The sequence below is a fragment of the Palaemon carinicauda genome, chromosome 21 (genome assembly GCF_036898095.1).
Source record: "Palaemon carinicauda isolate YSFRI2023 chromosome 21, ASM3689809v2, whole genome shotgun sequence".
Classification (NCBI taxonomy): domain Eukaryota; kingdom Metazoa; phylum Arthropoda; class Malacostraca; order Decapoda; family Palaemonidae; genus Palaemon; species Palaemon carinicauda.
In genome coordinates, this window is record NC_090745.1 from 26993056 (window position 1) to 27011389 (window position 18334).

The 18334-nt window shown below is 41.6% G+C and overlaps 1 protein-coding gene across 2 annotated transcripts in view; it reads right to left on the reverse strand.

Annotated features, from left to right (window-relative positions):
* The window catches only part of glu (structural maintenance of chromosomes 4-like protein gluon), a 134272-nt gene that overhangs the window by 54298 nt on the left and 61640 nt on the right, over nucleotides 1–18334 (reverse strand). The gene's annotated exons all lie outside the window — the stretch shown is intronic.

Consider the following 18334-nt stretch of genomic DNA (forward strand, 5'->3'; position numbering starts at 1 on the left):
TTATTTCTTATCAATTGGCAGCTGTGGGTTAGGTGCTATAATAAAGGTGAGCGTTGTGGTGAATAGGAAACCATATGCGCTCAAGTTCCCATAGCGTGTACAGCCAATCTTAAATTTAACTCTTACTGTACCAATACTATCATTCTTCTTCACCCAAGAGGTTAATTACTGCATTGTCATTTACTAAAGGTTTAAAGGCCACTCATGAATGGCAGGGGCAAAGGACAGTGACATTGCCCTATCAAGCAGGACAATGCCCTAGAGACTGACCATATACACATATGATCAGGGCCCTAACCCCCCTCTCAACCCAAGCTAGGACCAGGGAGGGCCAGGCAATGGCTGCTGATGACTCAGCAGATAGAGCTATAGGCTCCACCAAAACCCCCATCCAACAAGGATGATGTGGTTGGAACGACCAAAGAAACTAACAAGTTTGAGCAGGACTCGAACCCCAGTCTGGCGTTCACCAGTCAGGGACATTACCACATTGGCCACCACAACACTTTCCTCTTGGTAAGGGTAGAAGAGACTCTTTAGCTATAGTCAGCACTTTTCAAGGAGAAGGATACTCCAAAATCAAACCATTGTTCTCTAGTCTTGGGTAGTGCCATAGCCTCTATACCATGGTCTTTCACCTCCTTGGGTTAGAGTTCTCTTGCTTGAGGGTGCACTCGGGCAAACTATTCTATCTTATTTCTCTTCCTCTTCTTTTGTTAAAGATTTTATGGTTTATATAGGAAATTTTTGTTTCCGAGTTGTTACTGTTCTTGAAATATTTAATTTTTCCTTGTTTCCTTTCCTCACTGGGCTATTTTCCCTGTTGGGCTCGTTTGGCCACATCATGTTAACAAAGACTACAGAATAATAGTAATAATAATAATAATAATAATAATAATTACTGTAATAGTAACAAAATAATCCATAATTTTTATACAAAATTATTATAAATTTGCATATTTCTAACGCCAGGTTAGAAAATCCATCAATCAATCAAATATGTGCTACTAGTAGAAAACTTTTAAAATTAATTTTACGATGGTGTAATCAGATATTCTCTCTTAATTTTCATGCTTAATTTAAAATACAGTATTGTTAGATCTCTCTCTCTGACCTCATAATGACATAAAAAGACTATCAAACCTATCACCTTATTTCCCTGACCTTCACAATAACATGATGACATTATATTAAAATCCAGAGCTTACTAAAATCCCTGTCCATATGAACACAAAAAATTTGAGATTTACCATCAAGGCTTCCATATTTAGACCTGTTATGTTATGCAAGTATGATTTGTGAATTCAAGCTTGGAATAAGTATTCTCATTCCATATTCTCGGGATATGCATTCCTAGTTCTTTAGTCTTCCATAAGCATATCTTAAGCCATCAGAATCAAAAGTCCATGGTGATCCATCAACCAGTCATGAAGTCCTTTCAAGTTGATGCTCAAGATGCATAGGGACTTTTAATACTAAAGCAGTGTTGTATAAATGAACAAAATATATTTTCTCTAGAATAGGTATTAAAAGTTTTACAGACATTTTTATACAATTTACTAAGATGTGAAGTTTTATGGGAAACATAATTTACAAAAATATTGTTTTAGGGACCTTGGATATATTATCGATTAATAATGTGTTAAAAAATTGTGTACACTAAAACTAAATATCATTGCCTCTAGTTAGAATCCTCAGCTTATATAATAATTATTTCAAATGAGGCCTTCATGCATGTGTTGTAGAAAGAGAGCAGAAGATGACACTCTCGAAGAGATGGACATTGAAGTGAAAAAAATAAGAAAACCACAGAGGCACTAAGTAGAGCGCTGAGCTCCGCCGCGAAGATAATTTCTCAACCTTTGGCTCGACTAGGACCTTAACATGTATTAATTGGCATGGATTTTCAACACTCAAATATGAACCAAGTTTGAAGTCTCTATGACAAGGATGTCCAAAGTTAAGGCTGATTACGTCATATGGACATATTACTTGCCCATGACCTTGACCTTTGATATTCCAAAATTTAATCCTTTCCAGTTCTTTACATAAGTTTAAAATTCCTGCAAGTTTCATTATTTTACGATTAAAATTGTGGCCTTATGATTGGTGACCGAACTTTGACCATGAACTTTACATGTAATAAAGTTTTTAAACGTCTTCTGGCAAAACGTCTTAATAGGTTTGCTGAAGATAATCATCTACTCCCTAGTTTGCAATTTTTGATTTTGTAAAGGCCTTGGAGCATGTGATGCCATTCTTACAATCTCCAATGCTGTACAGAAATCCCTTGATTGTAGTGAAGAAGTTTGTATGATTGGCCTTGATTTTAGTGCTGCCTTTGACCGTGTAAATCATGAGGCCCTTGTTTTCAAACTCAAACAGTTGGGAGTGGGTGGGTCGTTTCTTAGCATTATTATTGATTTTTTAAGTATTAGATCTCAAAGGGTTGTTGTTGATGGGCACCATAGTGAGTATAGGAATGTGATATCCGGTGTTCCACAGGGTAGTGTTCTTGGCCCATTACTTTTCATACTATATACACATGACATGTGGTTTGGCCTAGAAAACAAGCTTGTTGCATATGCAGATGATGCTACTCTGAATCAATTCCATCCCCTGAATGTAGATCTGGGGTTGGTGAATCCCTTGATAGAGACTTAGCTAGGATTAGTGCATGGTGCAAATTATGGAGTATGAAGTTGAATCCTAACAAAACTCAAAGTATGATTGTGAGTAGGTCAAGGACGGTGGCTCCTCAACATCCGGATCTCAGTATTGATAATGTTTCTTTAAATTTGTATGACTCTTTTAAAATTTTAGGTGTGATTCTCGACAGCAAATTTACTTTTGAGAAACACATTAGGGCTGCGTCTTCTTCAATTGCACAAAAAATTGGCTTATTGAGAAAGTCTTACAAGATTTTCGGTAATCAATCTATTCTGAAGAAGTGTTTTAATTCTTTCATTCTACCTTGTTTTGAGTATTGTTCTCCCGTCTGGTGTTCCGCTGCTGATTCTCATCTTAATTTGTTGGACAGAAACTTACGGTCTATTAAATTTCTTATTCCTGATCTAGATATTAATCCTTGGAACCGTCGTTCAATTAGTTCATTATGCATGTTGCATAAGATTTTTCATAACTCTGACCATCCTTTACATTCAGATCTCCCTGGACAATTCTATCCAGTTCGTAATACTAGGCAGGCAGTTAATTCTAATAGCCAGGCCTTCTCCATCATGAGGCTCAATACTACACAGTATTCTAGAAGTTTTATTCCAGCTGTTACCAAGTTGTGGAATGATCTTCCTAATCAGGTAATTGAATCAGTAGAACTTCAAAAGTTCAAAGTTGGAGCAAATGTTTTTATGTTGACCAGGCTGACATGAGTCTTTTTCTTGTTTATATATGACATATCTCGTTTTGATGTTGTTAATAGTTTATATAGGACATATCTGTTTTGACGCTGTTACTGTTTTTAGAATGATATATTGTTGATTTATTCTCATCATATATTTATTTCCTTATTTTCTTTCCTCACTGGGCTATTTTTTGCTGTTGGAGCCCTTGGGCTTTATAGCATCTTGCTTTTCCAACTAGGGTTGTAGCTTGGCTAGTAATAATAATACTAATAATAATAATAATAATAATAATAATTGGCGTGGATTTTCATACACTCTAATATCATATGAACCAAGACTGAAGTGTCTGTGACAAAGATGTCTAAACTTAAGGGTGATTACGCGATATGGACATCTTGCTCGTCCGTGACCTTGACCTTTGATCTTCCCCAATTTAATAATTTCAATCTGTTTACCTAAGTTTCATTACTTTAGGATTAGAATAATTGTGGTCATATGGTTGATGACTGGAATTTAACCTTTTTCTTGACCTTGACCTTAACATGTATTAATTGGCGTAGGTTTACATACTATTATTATTATTATCACTTGCTAAGTTACAACTCTAGTTGGAAAAGCAGGATGCTATAAGCCCTGGGGCCCCAACAGGGAAAATAGCCCAGTGACGAAAGAAAACAAGGAAAAATAAAATATTTTAAGAACAGTAACAACATTAAAATAAATATTTCCTATATGAAATATAAAACTATAACAAAACAAGAGGAAGAAAAATTAGATAGAATAGTGTGCCCGAGTGTACCCTCAAGCAAGAGAACTCTAACCAAAGACACTGCAAGACCACTTTACAGAGGCTATGGCACTACCGAAGACTAGAGAACAATGGTTTTATTTTGGAGTGTCCTCCTGGAAGAGCTGCTTCCCATAGCTAGAGTCTCTTCTACCTTTATCAAGAGGAAAGTAGCCACTGAAAAATTATGGTGCATTAGTTAACCCCTTGGGTGAAGAAGAATTGTTTGGTAATCTCAGTGTTGTCAGGTGTATGAGGACAGAGGAGAATCTGTAAAGAATATGCCAGACTATTCTGTGTCTGTGTAGACAAAGGGAAAGTGAACCGTAACCAGAGAGAAGGATCCAATGTAGTACTGTCTGGCCAGTCAAAGGACCTCATAACTCTCTAGCGGTAGTATATCAACGGGTGGCTGGTGCCCTGGCAAACCTACTATCTCTAATATGAATCAAGTTTGAAGTTTCTGTGACAAGGATGTCCAAACTTATGGCTGATTACGTGATATGGACGTTGTGCTCTTCCGTGACCTTGACCTTTGACCTTCCAAAATTTAATCATTTTCAGCTCTTTCCACAACAGTTCAAAATCCATGCAAGTTTCATTACTTTACAATTAAAATTGTTTCCGCATGGTTGATGACTGGAATTCGACACTTTGCTTGACCTTGACCTTCAACACTAGCATGTACTAAATGGCATGGATTTTCATACACTCAAATATGATCAGTCACTTGACCGTGACCTTGACCTTCCAAAATTTAATAATTTCCAGCTTTTATATTTCATAACGATTAATCCCTGCAAATTTCATTACTATACAATTAAAATTGTGGCCTGAAGGATGTTCGCTACCGTAACAAACACACACACACACTCACTCTCTCTCTCAGAGAGTATTTTTCATAAATGCTTGGGACATACAGTAATCACACCCCCAACATTATGAGCTCTACGTCTCCTCAATAAGGGGAATGATCCTGCGAATCCAAGCTGACCTATTCATGGTGATCCTTCTCTTGACCTTCCCCGGGCTGACGAAGAGTACTGACACTCGGATGCTAGCTCCTGTAGTTTCTTTGAGGTAGAACTTCAAGTTCCTCCCTGGCACAATAGCCATTGATCTGGATCATAGGCCACGCTACAAAGGACTTGAATCTGGGATCTGAGCTGCCAGGAATGAAGTCAAGTACAGTATTACCTGGCCCATCGCCGTGAATGAGACATGTTGAAGGCGGCACATGGGGTTCGTTGACTCTCTCGGCCGTAGCCAACACGATAGAGAGACCTGTTATCGAGGTCAGGTGAACTAGGCCCTGTGAAGGAGGTTTCCCTTTCGAGTGAGGGGAGGTAGGCTCGAAACTCCATATGAGAGGTGATGCTGTCGTAGAAGAAAGTTTAATTACTTTCGGTCTAAAGGCAAGGCTGCTTTCCTCCACAAGATAAACGAAGAACTCCACTATTACTGGTATTGTGGCATCAAAGGGAGAGATAACCCTTCAATGACTTTAACCACAGACAATCCACTTGGCCTGGTAGACTGAAGCCGAAGATTTACGCAGGTATCTGGACATCCTCTTTGCAATTTGCTGTGGAAAAGGCTCTCTCTGAGAAGGAGCTGGATAGTATCCAGGCGTGAAGACGCAGCGAAGCCACAGCTTTCTGAAAGATGTCCACATGTGGCTGTTAAAGTAAATCGTGTCGTGGAGTGAGTTCTGTCGGGATCTCTGTTGGGAGTTGCAGACGAGTTCATTGGGCATGACAAGACTGATGGGCTAGCCGAGTCTTCTAGCGAGACGAGACTGCCAACGATGTGGCCTGCTCCAAAGAGCAATGGTAGGGAATGGACGAGTCCAATTACCACCAGAGGAATCCCCTGAAAGGGAGACCAAACAGGTGAAGGAAGTCTTTCCCATGGACAGGAAAAGGAGACCAACTTCTGCTGCCATTGGTGATTCTTCCCGCAAGCAAGAAAATTGCTGAATAGAGGCTGGAGGATGGACTCTCCCTCTGAAGGGGAGCGGACGAATCCAACATCCGCCGAAGGAATACCCTACTTACCGGACTGACTGGGTTACCAGCCGGGCTCTTACAAAGGCGGTTAGGTTGCCACTTCGACCATCTCCCTAACGGAAGCTAAGCTCCGGGAAAGGTTGAGCCGGCCCTGACGGCTGCTGGTGGGAAACCCATTATACTTTTGAGTATTCTTCAGTCCTCTCTTGGACTGCCATCCACAAACCCTGTAACCGGCAGTACAGCCGACAACAGAAATTGTGGCTGGATGGAAGCTAGAATCAATGTATTCCTCCCCTTCCATTTGAATCCTCATTCTGGAAAGAGGCAGTAGAGACAGTAGTCCCTACACCCCTAATTATTGTACTAAACTATAATACAACAGTAGTCCCTCTCTCCATTCTTTCTCTCTCTGTCAGCTAGTGCCGTCAGGTACTAGCCTAACCCGGTAGCATACCAGCAAAACTACAGTATAAGACAATACAGTAGCCAGTATTATTGCAGTATAACAATACAGCAGTTAGAAAACTACAGTATATAATGATACAGTAGTATGAAATTTCCAACATACTCTATGTATCCTTTTACAGTCCATTGTTGAGACCGTTTAAAAAATGTTGAGGTGAAGTATTCCTTCAACATTCTGATGAATCTTAGATCATGGGAACACCAATGATTACCTGTCAGTATTAATATTTTACAAGTGGTGGAGTTAATGTTAGTATCCACTGACTCCGGCTCTATGTAGGAGAGTTATTCCACTCTGTATTTTCCCTAATAAGGAAAATAAAAATATTAATATTGTAGGAGGTCACAACAATTGCCTGGAAGGGAAACACAGATATGTGTCTTTCCTACTTCTTTTCTAGCTTACTATCCTAAGCTATGATAAATAATAGTAAAGTATACTATTTTATGCATGTGTACATTTATCAGTGAGATAAATTACCCTGCACTCATTTCATTCTTTCTTTCCTTACAAGAGGAAGCTAAGGTGAAGTGTGCAGTTCTGTTCTGCAACCACAAAAGTAGGGACTTTTGTGGCCACAAGATGTGCAAGTCTCATGCCCCCTGCTGCATCGTATCCAGATCCCTGAGGTACTGGGACCCGTATTTTAAGTATATATTACAGTGAACCCTCGTTTATCGCGGTAGATAGGTTCCAGACGCGGCCGCAATAGGTGAAAATCCGCGAAGTAGTGACACCATATTTACCTATTTATTCAACATGTATATTCAGACTTTTAAAACCTTCCCTTGTACGTAGTACTGTTAACAAACTACCCTTTAATGTACAGAACACTTAATGCATGTACTAAATTACCCTAAACTAAAACAGGCACAAATATTAAAGGCAATTTTATATCGTGTTTCCTAAACACGCTAAAAAGCACGTTAAAAAATGGCAACCAATGTTTTGTTTACATTTATCTCTGATCATAATGAAGAAACAAACTGGAGGTAGAGCTTTGCTTATTACCCACACATATTTCTCATACTATTCCCTTAGAACTACATCACATCTTCCTACTTTAGATATATATATATAAATATATATATGTGTGTATATATATATATATATATATATATATATATATATATATATATATATATATATATATATGTATACACATATACATACCTACATATATACATACATACATATATACATACATACATATATACATAAATACATGCATACATATATATATATATATATATATATATATATATATATATATATATATATATATATATATATATATGTTACTGTATATATATGGGTTATGGAAAAAATCCGCGAAGTGGTGAATCCGCGATGGTCGAACCGCGAAGTAGCGAGGGTTCACTGTATATCAATGATATAAACAACATAGTACTCATTCACCCTTTTCTCCCTTATAGGAGCTGATGGTGAAGTGTACAATTGTGTTCTGCAACCACAAGAGTAAGGACTTTTGTGGGCATACGATGTACAGGTTTTATGTCCCTGCTGCATCGTATCTGGATCCCTGAGGTTCTGGGACCCGAAGGGTCGCCCCAATCGCTTGACCTTGCTGACCGACGGCTTTGTAAAAGATATCCCTGACACAACGGAGTCAGGGGATACAGCAAGGGAAACCCACCAAAGGTGAGTGAGGCTTATAAAAGAATTCTCCGGGACCTTATCTACCTAACAAATCTTTTAAGTGCCTACTGTTCCCTAAGGCTCAATCGAATATGTTTGTGCCTCAGGTACAGGTCCAGCCTACCTCTATCCAACGGACAGTAGACATGGATATCAACAGGCACTGCGAACCTTGGACATCCACCAAGATCGGATGTCAAAGGTGTCCACTGACACCGGACAGGACCTACTGCAAGAAGGCCCTGAATAAGGAGTGGTTCAACCACCCATGGAGGAAGAAGGATCCGTTTCGACACTGACTGAGGTCCCTCAGCTCACTGTGCTGGCATATCAACTCATACCGTCAACCTCTTCAGCCTCAACTCCCCAACTGGCTAGACAGGTCAGCAGGAGCGAAACACTCCTAGAGTCAATCCAGCAGATGCCGACACTGTTCAGGAAGGAACGAGAGGAGAATAAGCAAGATCTCAAAGAGATGAAGAGAGAGGTACAGGGAAGGAAAAGCCCTGGCGCTTCCAGGGGCTCCGCAAGCCCCTTAAAATATCTGACTTCCCTCACTGCTCCGAACCAACACCTGGAGGTAGACGGAACACATGCCCATGCTGAATGGGAAGCTTTATATCTCCTAGAGGTTGGGGTCCAATCCCTTGAAGAGCTTCAATTCTGGCCCAGCTTTCAGCGTACCCAGATTGCTACGTGAGACTGCGAGATGAACCTACATCCCGCGAGGAGACTATATCGAAAAAAGTCATTGTCCTCAAATATGACAAGGCACAAGCCATCCTTACCAAGACCCAGAAAGGGGCCGGATATACTAACTCCAAGTCTCAGCATTGAGCAAGAAGCATCCAACCTTCATTGCTCCTTCCTCCTGAGCCTTCCCCCTTTCGGGGAAAGCCCTAGACTGTGTCATGAGAGCAGTCGAAGAGGGAAAACCCTGCCCAATCCTAAAAAAATGCAAACCATTATCTTTAGCTATACCCACCTGCGAGGAGAAGTGGAGAGAGGTACATCTAACCTTCTCCGTCTCGAAGTTGGATCCGGAGATAGCAGGCCAGCAATTTAATGAGAACCTTCCAAAGTTGCCAATCCATCCTTTGAGAAGGGAACAGGAGACGAAAGATAGTCTTGCCGCCTCCCTGTCTCATCAGAACTGCTTAGAAATGTGTGTAGGACTTTAATAACGTCCCACCCTTGTGTAGGATTTGTAGGCTTTTCTCAGGTCAAAAAAAGGACTGGTAGAGAGCATGTGTTTGCTGCAACAATGGTGAAACACGAAACAGAAAACTGATTTCATCATGTATCTGGGGCGTAGACCCTTTCCCACAGGAAGTGGTCCAAAAAGTCATTACCAAAGCCACCATGGAGAATGGGAATCTGCTCCAAAAGTGGGGCATGTCCTCAAAGAGGAAATCATCATTAGAACAGCACAATTTCCGACCGTGACCATGACCACGGTGCCTCAAATGGTAGTCCAGCCGTAAACCACCTTCCAGATGGTCTCTCATCAGCTGGTAGCCAGTCACCTGTATTTAATCCCAGGCTTTGAAAGGCACTCGACCACCTTTCGGCCCCACTAAGGTAAGGGCCCAAAAACAGGATCATCCGGAAATCCCCCGAGGGTGGAGGAGGACGTTGTCACGGAAACATATCCTCAGGAACTTCTAAACAATGAGAGGTTCCAGGTAGGAGGCAGACTTTCCACTTTCGGGATCGTTGGACCTTCGATCCCTGGGTCCACAGCCAAATTATGAATGGACTTGGTTGGTTATGGAACATAATTCCACCTTTCCAAAATTCTTCCAACACTTCACCCCCTTATTGGAAGAATATACCTCGGAACTCTTGAAAAAGGTAATGAGGAAAGCGAAGTCCATGAAAATTCCAGAGAAGGCTGTTTTGTGTTCCCAAGAAAGACTCCGACAAACCCAGAGTCATTCCAGACTTGTCTCCACTCAACAAGTTCTGCATGCTTACAGTGCAACACATAAGGACAGTAAACAGTCTCAATAGACCTATAGACCTAGCAGATGCTTACTGGCACCTACCAGTCAATCGCCCCCTCTCATTCTACCTAGGATTCAGGCTACAGAAGATAAAATTTGTCTTCACAGCCATGCCCTTTGGACTAAACATAGTCCCAAAGGTATTCACAAAGCTAACGGACACGATTGTCAAGCACCTACGTTCCGAAGGAGTACAGGTAGAAAGGTGGTCCAGTTCCTGGAACACCTGGGCCTCAAGATCAATCACAAGAAGTCTCGCCCTTCTCCAGCTCACAAGTTTCAATGGTTAGGAATCCATGGGAACTTGCAGTCACGCCACCTCTCCATTCTATTAAAGAAGAGGAGAAAAATAGTGGCATCTGTCAAGAGACTAATCCAACATAAGATGATTTCAAAATGCCAACAGGAAAGAGTGCTGGGCTCTCACCGGTTCGCAGTAGTGACAGACCCGGTGCTAAAAGCACAACCAAAGGATGAGCCAGGAGTCTGGAGAAGATACGCATCAAACGCTCAAAGAGATCAACAAGATTGACACCGACCCGACTGCGCACGCCATTAAGGCCGTGGTCAACGAATAAGAGCCTAGCACAGACAATTCTCTTGCAACCACCACAAACATCAGTGGCGATAAACACGGAAGCCTCCCTGAAAGAATGGGGAGGCCATCCGCATGAAAGGAAAGGGCAAGAAATCGATTATTCCAGTTAAAAAACTTTCACATCAACATCTTGGAGGCTCTGACAGTCCTCCTGACGTTGAAGAGACTATCCCCTCGCAGAACAGTCCACATCAGACTGGCTCTCAACAACGAGGTGATAATAATACAGTGAACCCTCGTTTATCGCGGTAGATAGGTTCCAAACCCGGCCGCGATAGCTGAAAATCCGCGAAGTAGGGACACCATATTTACGTATTTATTTAACATGTATATTCAGACTTTTAAAACCTTCCCTTTACAAAGTGCTGTTAACAAACTACCCTTTAATGTACAGAACACTTAATGCATGTACTACAGTACCCTAAACTAAAACAGGCACAAATATTAAAGGCGATTTTATATCATGCGTTTCCTAAACACGCCAAATAGCACAATAAAAAATGACAACCAATGTTTTGTTTACGTTTATCTCTGATCATAACGAAGAAACAGACGCATTTACACATCTGTGTATAGGTTAGTGTTTGCATCGACAGCAATCTTACCAAGTATTGATTATATGATGACTTTGTTATTACCAATGTTCTACTTAATTTTTCTTAGAACTTCCAAATAAATGAAATGAATGCCATTTATATAATGTTTTTCTTTATGACGCCGCCTGAAACGGAAACCTTCCATTTGTTTACGCTCCATCTTCGATCATAATAAACAAACGAACGCATTAAACACACATGCTCAAAGTGATAACTAATGATATAACAAACATTTAGTAAACATTATGTTATTACAAATATTTTACTTATAGTATCCATATAAATTCCTAAATTCGTAGCAAAGCTGGAAACCTTTTTTTTCCTTATGCGTTTAATCCACAATAGCAAACTGCCGCTAATGACAGAATGATAATTTACGATAATTTTAAACCGTTACAAAAGATAATTGTTCTTTCCATATCCAAAATACTTTTCCTAACTTCAGTTATAAGTCAACTTGTACCCACCTCACCATATGCAAAAAAGGTAAAAGAAGAAGAAAGTACTAGGCCATTTTTAAAGTCATCGAAAAATTAAGTTACCGCTATTACGTTCGATGTGAGAGAGAGAGAGAGAGAGAGAGAGAGAGAGAGAGAGAGAGAGAGAGAGAGAGAGAGAGAGAGAGAGAATGGTTTTAAATGTACTAAATAATAAATATGATAGGTTATAACACATTGGTGCTTATGTAATATTAACTGTATAGATGGTTTGAATAAGTTAAGAAATGGTGTAAACAATTCTTTGTTAATGTATTCGTACCGCGCATATTCTTGAGACCGGAAGCTAGACATCAGCTGATGTGATCACAGCCAAAAGTAAAACAAAAAGAAGTCAAAAATACTCGATTTTTAAAACACACCCGAAATTTAAAAACATAAGTACATGTTTTATTATAGCGCAATTGACTATTTAAAGAGTAAAAGTTTTCTGGAATAGAATGGTGTTTCCTAAAAAATAGTAGTTTGCTAACAAAATCGGATACCGTATTTTAAGCTATGATTGAAATGGATGTATACACGGTATAATTTTTCGTTTTGTATTTAGTTGACACTTTAAGAAAACCGATTTTGGTTTCTTCATCTATTTGTAATTATTGTATAACACGAGAGAGAGAGAGAGAGAGAGAGAGAGAGAGAGAGAGAGAGAGAGAGAGAGAGAGAGAGAGAGAGAGAGAGAGAAAATCAGCTGTTGTAATCGAATGCCGTGTTTTTGTTTCCTGTACCTCCTGAAGCGAGGAATTGATCGCCACAACTAACAATATTCATGTTAATTTCATTCTTAAACTCAAGTTACCATATGTGAACTAAGGTTTTATTTCTTATGGAGAGAGAGAGAGAGAGAGAGAGAGAGAGAGAGAGAGAGAGAGAGAGAGAGAGAGAGAGAGAGAGAGAGAGAGAGAGATTGTTTTAAATGTAATAAACAAAAAAATATGATAGATTATAACACATTGGTGCTTATGTAATATCAACTGTATAGATGGTTTGAATAAATTAAGAAATGGTATAAACAATACTTCGTACGCGCATATTCTTGAGACCGGCAGCTAGACGTCAGCTGATCTGATCACAGCCAAAAGTAAAACAAAAAGTCAACAATACTCGATTTTTCAAACACACCCGAAATTTAAAAACAAAAGTACACGCTTTCTTAATGTGCAATTAACTATTTAAAGAGTAGCAATTTTCTAGAATAAAATGATGTTTCCCCCAAAAATAGTGGTTTGCTGATGAAATCGGATGCCGTATTTAATGAAAAAAGTCCGCGAAGGTCGAACTGTGAAGTAGCGAGAGCTCACTGTATGTCTAATCGACAAGGCTCGAGTTCACCTCACATCAACAACGTGATGTTAGCCATCTTCTGCCTGGTAAGGAAGAGAAGATGGCAATTATCAAGCAGTTCACCTTCAAGGGTTCCCCGATGTGACGGCGGATGCTCTATCCAGGCGAAAGCCGATAGAGACAGAATGGTCCCTAGACGCAAACTCATTCTCCTTTATTTTCGATAAAAGTCCCGGAACTGCAGATCGACCTCTTCACAACGAGTGACAACAAGAAACTACCTCGTTATGTAGCCCCTTACGAGAACCTTAAGCAGAAGCGATAGACGTCATGTCTCTCGACTGGAACGGATGGAATCGAATTTATCTGTTTCCACCAACCAATCTCCTGCTAAAAGTCCTCGACAAGCTAGGATCCTGCAGAGGAACAGCTCCTGTAGTAGCCCCAAAATGGCCCAAAAACAATTGGTTTCCTCTAGTTCTAGAAATGAAACTGTGGCTGTTTCCTCTGCCGTACCCACTTTTATCCAAACTGGTGCAGAAGTCGGCTGTTACATTTCATCCTCGAGAACCAACAACCTGAATCTCATGATTTTTTTGCCCTAACAGCGAACAAAAAGGTTGGGATCTCGAAGAATGAGGCCAACATTGTAGAGTACAAATCAAGTACAACCAGGAGACAATGTGGATTGTCTTAGAAGAAAGGGGTAACCCTAGTGAAAACAAGGGGACCAACAGAAATTTTAATAGGTTTCTGTCTCTCTTTCTTCTTTTACCTACTTGAACGAGGCCTGACTTCCACTACGATAACCATGTGTAAGTCGGCCCTGACTAGACCTCTTCTATACACCTTTGAGACGGACCTCATAAGCGATATCTTTTTTAAGGTACCAAAGCATGCACTAGACCCAAGCCAGCAACCCCTCCAAAGCCCATTACATGGGCGTTGGTCAAGTCTTGCACTATGCTTCGAACCTAAACAATGAGGATTGTACTCTAAAAGAACTAACACAGAAAGTCAATTTTCTGTTCGCAATAGCCTCAGGGGCTAGAGTTAGTGGAATATTGGCCCTATCAGGGATGTAGGCCATATTCACTTCACAGAAGAGGGAGAACTGAATCCTTTCCTCGCCAAAAACAAGCTGCCCACCAAAAGGTGGGGTCCTTGGAGAATCTGCCCACTGAAGGAAGATGTCTCCCTATGCCCATTAGGGTGTCTTAAGGTCTATCTTCGTAGAACTTCAGACTTCAAGGAAGGACAGCTCTTCCAAGGCAAAACCTCAGGATCAAAATTTATCCCTAAAATAACTGAGAGCAATGCTCACCTAATTATTCGCAGAGCGGATCCTGACAGCTCACACGCAGTTCATGATCCTAAGAAAATTGCTTCTTCACGAAACTTCTTCCAACACTATACGAAGCAAGTACTGTACATAAAATAAGACATGTTGTGGTGGCGGCGGGTAGTTTAAAAAAAAACGTCGTCTAAGCCTGCGATGAACAGTGAACTGCTTTGGGACTTTCCAGTGCATCGGGTGCATGGGTACATTTACCCCCAAGTGCAAATCACAACGATGATTAACACACTGCTCCATATAGGTGCATATTTGACCGATAACACCAGTGCCGAGTGAACTGGATGCATTTACAAAATCTGTACAAATCAATCAGATTTGGTTTCACATCTCCATTGAGTGGCATCATTTCGATGAAATTACATATTTTTCCGACAGGAGAAAATATGGGCCCTGATGTGTATTCAATGCCGGATCAGATTCATACCTGATTGTAACTACAATTGATAATCTAGTTACAAGGTAAAATACTAAACGTATTTGCGTCTTATTGCTGCTATCTCAGTTACAGACGAATAAAGTATACTAGAGTTTTATTTAAACCCTAGAAGGGCCCAACTTGAAATCAGAGTACAGATTTCCAAGGGATGAAAAAGGTAATCTCAGAGATTTACCCACCGTCCCTATGGAGATACAAACTTTGAATCCCTATAGTCGAAGTCGACACTTTCCCTGCAGGGGACAGGAAGCCCTAAGCTAGTTCAAAGCTTAGTGGATATGACAAATAACAGTAAAGTCATACAGCAGTACCTCTACATACGATCTTAATTCATTACGGGAACTGCTTCGTTGACGTGGACTGGAGAGCCGATGAAGAAGCTTGCCAATCATATACACAGGCTCTTTGAAGCCCGGGGAAGATGAAGAAATCATCGGAAACCAAAAACTCTGCTTGAGTGAAAACAAGCTCCAAGAGGCGAGTGGGGTATTATGTCAAGCGCAAGGTCAACACTTATGCTTAACCCTGCCCATCGATGGAGAGTGCTGGATTAGGTTCCAAGAATGGAACGTGTGAAAAACTACTTCAACTGTATGAGGGAGGCACTATCGAAGTAGTGAAACTCGAAGAGACTGGGGGAAGACAATCTATGTCATCTCGATGAGGATATTCTCCGATAACCAGAGAAGGAGGAGAGTCTCGCCAGGAAGAGCAGCATGCTTGTTTCAAGTGAAGGTCTCAGCCAAAGCAAATCCTCACACAGAGCAACTTTACGTCGGAAGGAGAAGTAGCTAGAAAAGAGTCAGGTGCTGGAAGCAGTTGCTGGTACTACAGCAACCTAGAAGAGAGCTGACTAGAGACGATCCCGAGCAGGTGAGTAACGATCATGAGCTGGCGAATGGTGAGTTGCTGAACGGTGAGCTTGAGAGCAACGATCCAGAGCTGGCAAATGGCAAGCTGAAGAGCCATGATCACAAGCTTACGAACGACGAGCTGGAGAATGATCATCACGAGCTGGCGAACGGCAAGCTGGAGAGTAACGATCACGAGATGGCGAATGGCGAGCTGTAGGCGAGACGAGATGAGTCTGCTGGGTGACAAGGACTGCTCCCGACGAGGAAGGGTGGGGAATGGACGAATCCGCCGAAGGAGTCCCCATCAAGAGAGCCTGAACAGGTGAAGGAAGTCTCTCCCGTAGATGCGAAAAGGTGACCAACATCTGCTGCCCCTGCCAACAATTCTCCCAGCAACCAGGAAGATTGCTGAACAGTGGCTGGTGATGGAACTCCCTTGAAAGGGAAAGTTCCAACACCTGGAGGCGAGCCTCCAGGCAGCACTCTCTGCTTCCCCTCAACAAGCTCTGGCTTAAATTGAAGGTTGACATCAAGTGTTGCCTGAGAACGAAGATAAAGCTTTCGCTGCCTTTCAACTATCGAAGATATTGTATAGGCTAGTTTTTTTTTGTCCAGACCCAGTAATGGTTCTTCTGTTGTTAAACTTTTCTTGTTGGGCTAGTACAGCTTTCGAGCTGCTCTTTCTTCCTGCACTGTAATTAATAGGGAGCATGTGAGACATTTTTTACATTAAACATTGTGATGTTACTATTTTGTAACATAACTCTTAGCAGAGCGGAATGTGATTACCTTGTAGGAATTCGGTCCGTCTTCGTGATGAATTCACAGTCCTGTGACGTAATCCGCTTAGTATGACTTGCATTACAGATGAGACCATCTGGAAGGTGGTTTACAGCTGGACTACCATTTGAGGTACCGTGGTCATGGTCACGGTCGGAAATTGTGCAGTTCTAATGATGATTTCCTCTTTGAGGGCATGCCCCACTTTTGGAGCAGGTTCCTATTTTCTCTCTCTCTCTCTCCCAACAATCGATACACAATTCAGATCGCGCACAAGGCGCGCTAGAAGTATCGAAAGTTGACGATACCTCTCAGCAATCACTACATAGTTCAGTTAAGAGCACACGACGCTCATTATGTATCGGATTTGTCAGAATTAAAGAGGTCTATTTCGTCTCTGTTGACGCTTACGATTCTCGGGCAGAAAAAATACACCTAAAAGAATCTAAGCACAGCGATACACCAAGAAAACGGTCTTCCGATAGTATCGGACAGCATAGTTCTCCGATACTCAGTAACGCTCCCTCCCAGCGATCAGCTTGCGTTGCAGCAAGCGTTAGGACGGAGGCATGCGGCAGTCTGGTCTCTTCCTCACGGCAGTCGCAGACACCAGTCTGGTCTCTCCTTCATGGCTGACGCAGACGCCAGTCTGGTCTCTCGGGGGAGATCTCTTGCAACAATTGACACATACAAGTATCGACAGTTGACGATACCTCACTGCGAAACGCTCCCTCGCAGCGATCAGCTCGCGTTAGGACGGACGCATGCGGCAGTCTGGTCTCTTCCTCACGGCAGTCGCAGACACCAGTCTGGTTTCTCCTTCACGGCAGATCAGACGCAGACGCCAGTCTGGTCTCTCGGGGGAGATCTTTCACAACAATCAATACATAGAAGTATCGACAGTTGACGATATGCAGCAGTCTGGTCTCTCCCTCACGGCAGACACAGACAATACGGCAGACACACACGCCACGGCGGACGCAGCAATCTGGACGCATGCAGCAGTCTGTTAACTCACGGCAAAGTGGATGCATGCGGCAATCTGGACATATACTGGACGCATGCAGTCAGGTTTTGTCACACGCCACTGTAGACAAACAGTTGTCTCTTCTTTGCGATTGACTGGACGCGCTTCCTCACAGCTCGCGGCAAACTCACGGCATTCGGGACTCATGCATTAGACTGATACCTCTTATGGAAAAATACAACAGTCTCGATCTAGACCCATGATGGACTCATATGGTCGGGACTTGTCCTCGCAACAGGATAGACAAGTTTTTTATCACTCCTTCGCAATTTTTTGAACGCACAACTAACGCTCCCTCGCTTCAACGCTGTTGACATACAACATGCTGGACGCACACGTTCAAGATTTTCCCTCACATGAGTTTACAGATGTTGTTGCTCCCTTACAGCATGATGATCTTATGCTAGAAGCACTAGAACCTGTCTCTCCCTCGCGGCTTACAATACTTAAACGTGATACTTCGCAACTGGATGATATCCTTCACGAGATTTCTTCCAGACAAGATGAATTATTTTTGGAAGATAATAACCGTCAAAATGACGAGGTTTTGTTTTGTTTCCTACTCATTCGAATCTGGGAATCGATGTTCCATTAGCCGAATTAGAATCTCAGGATT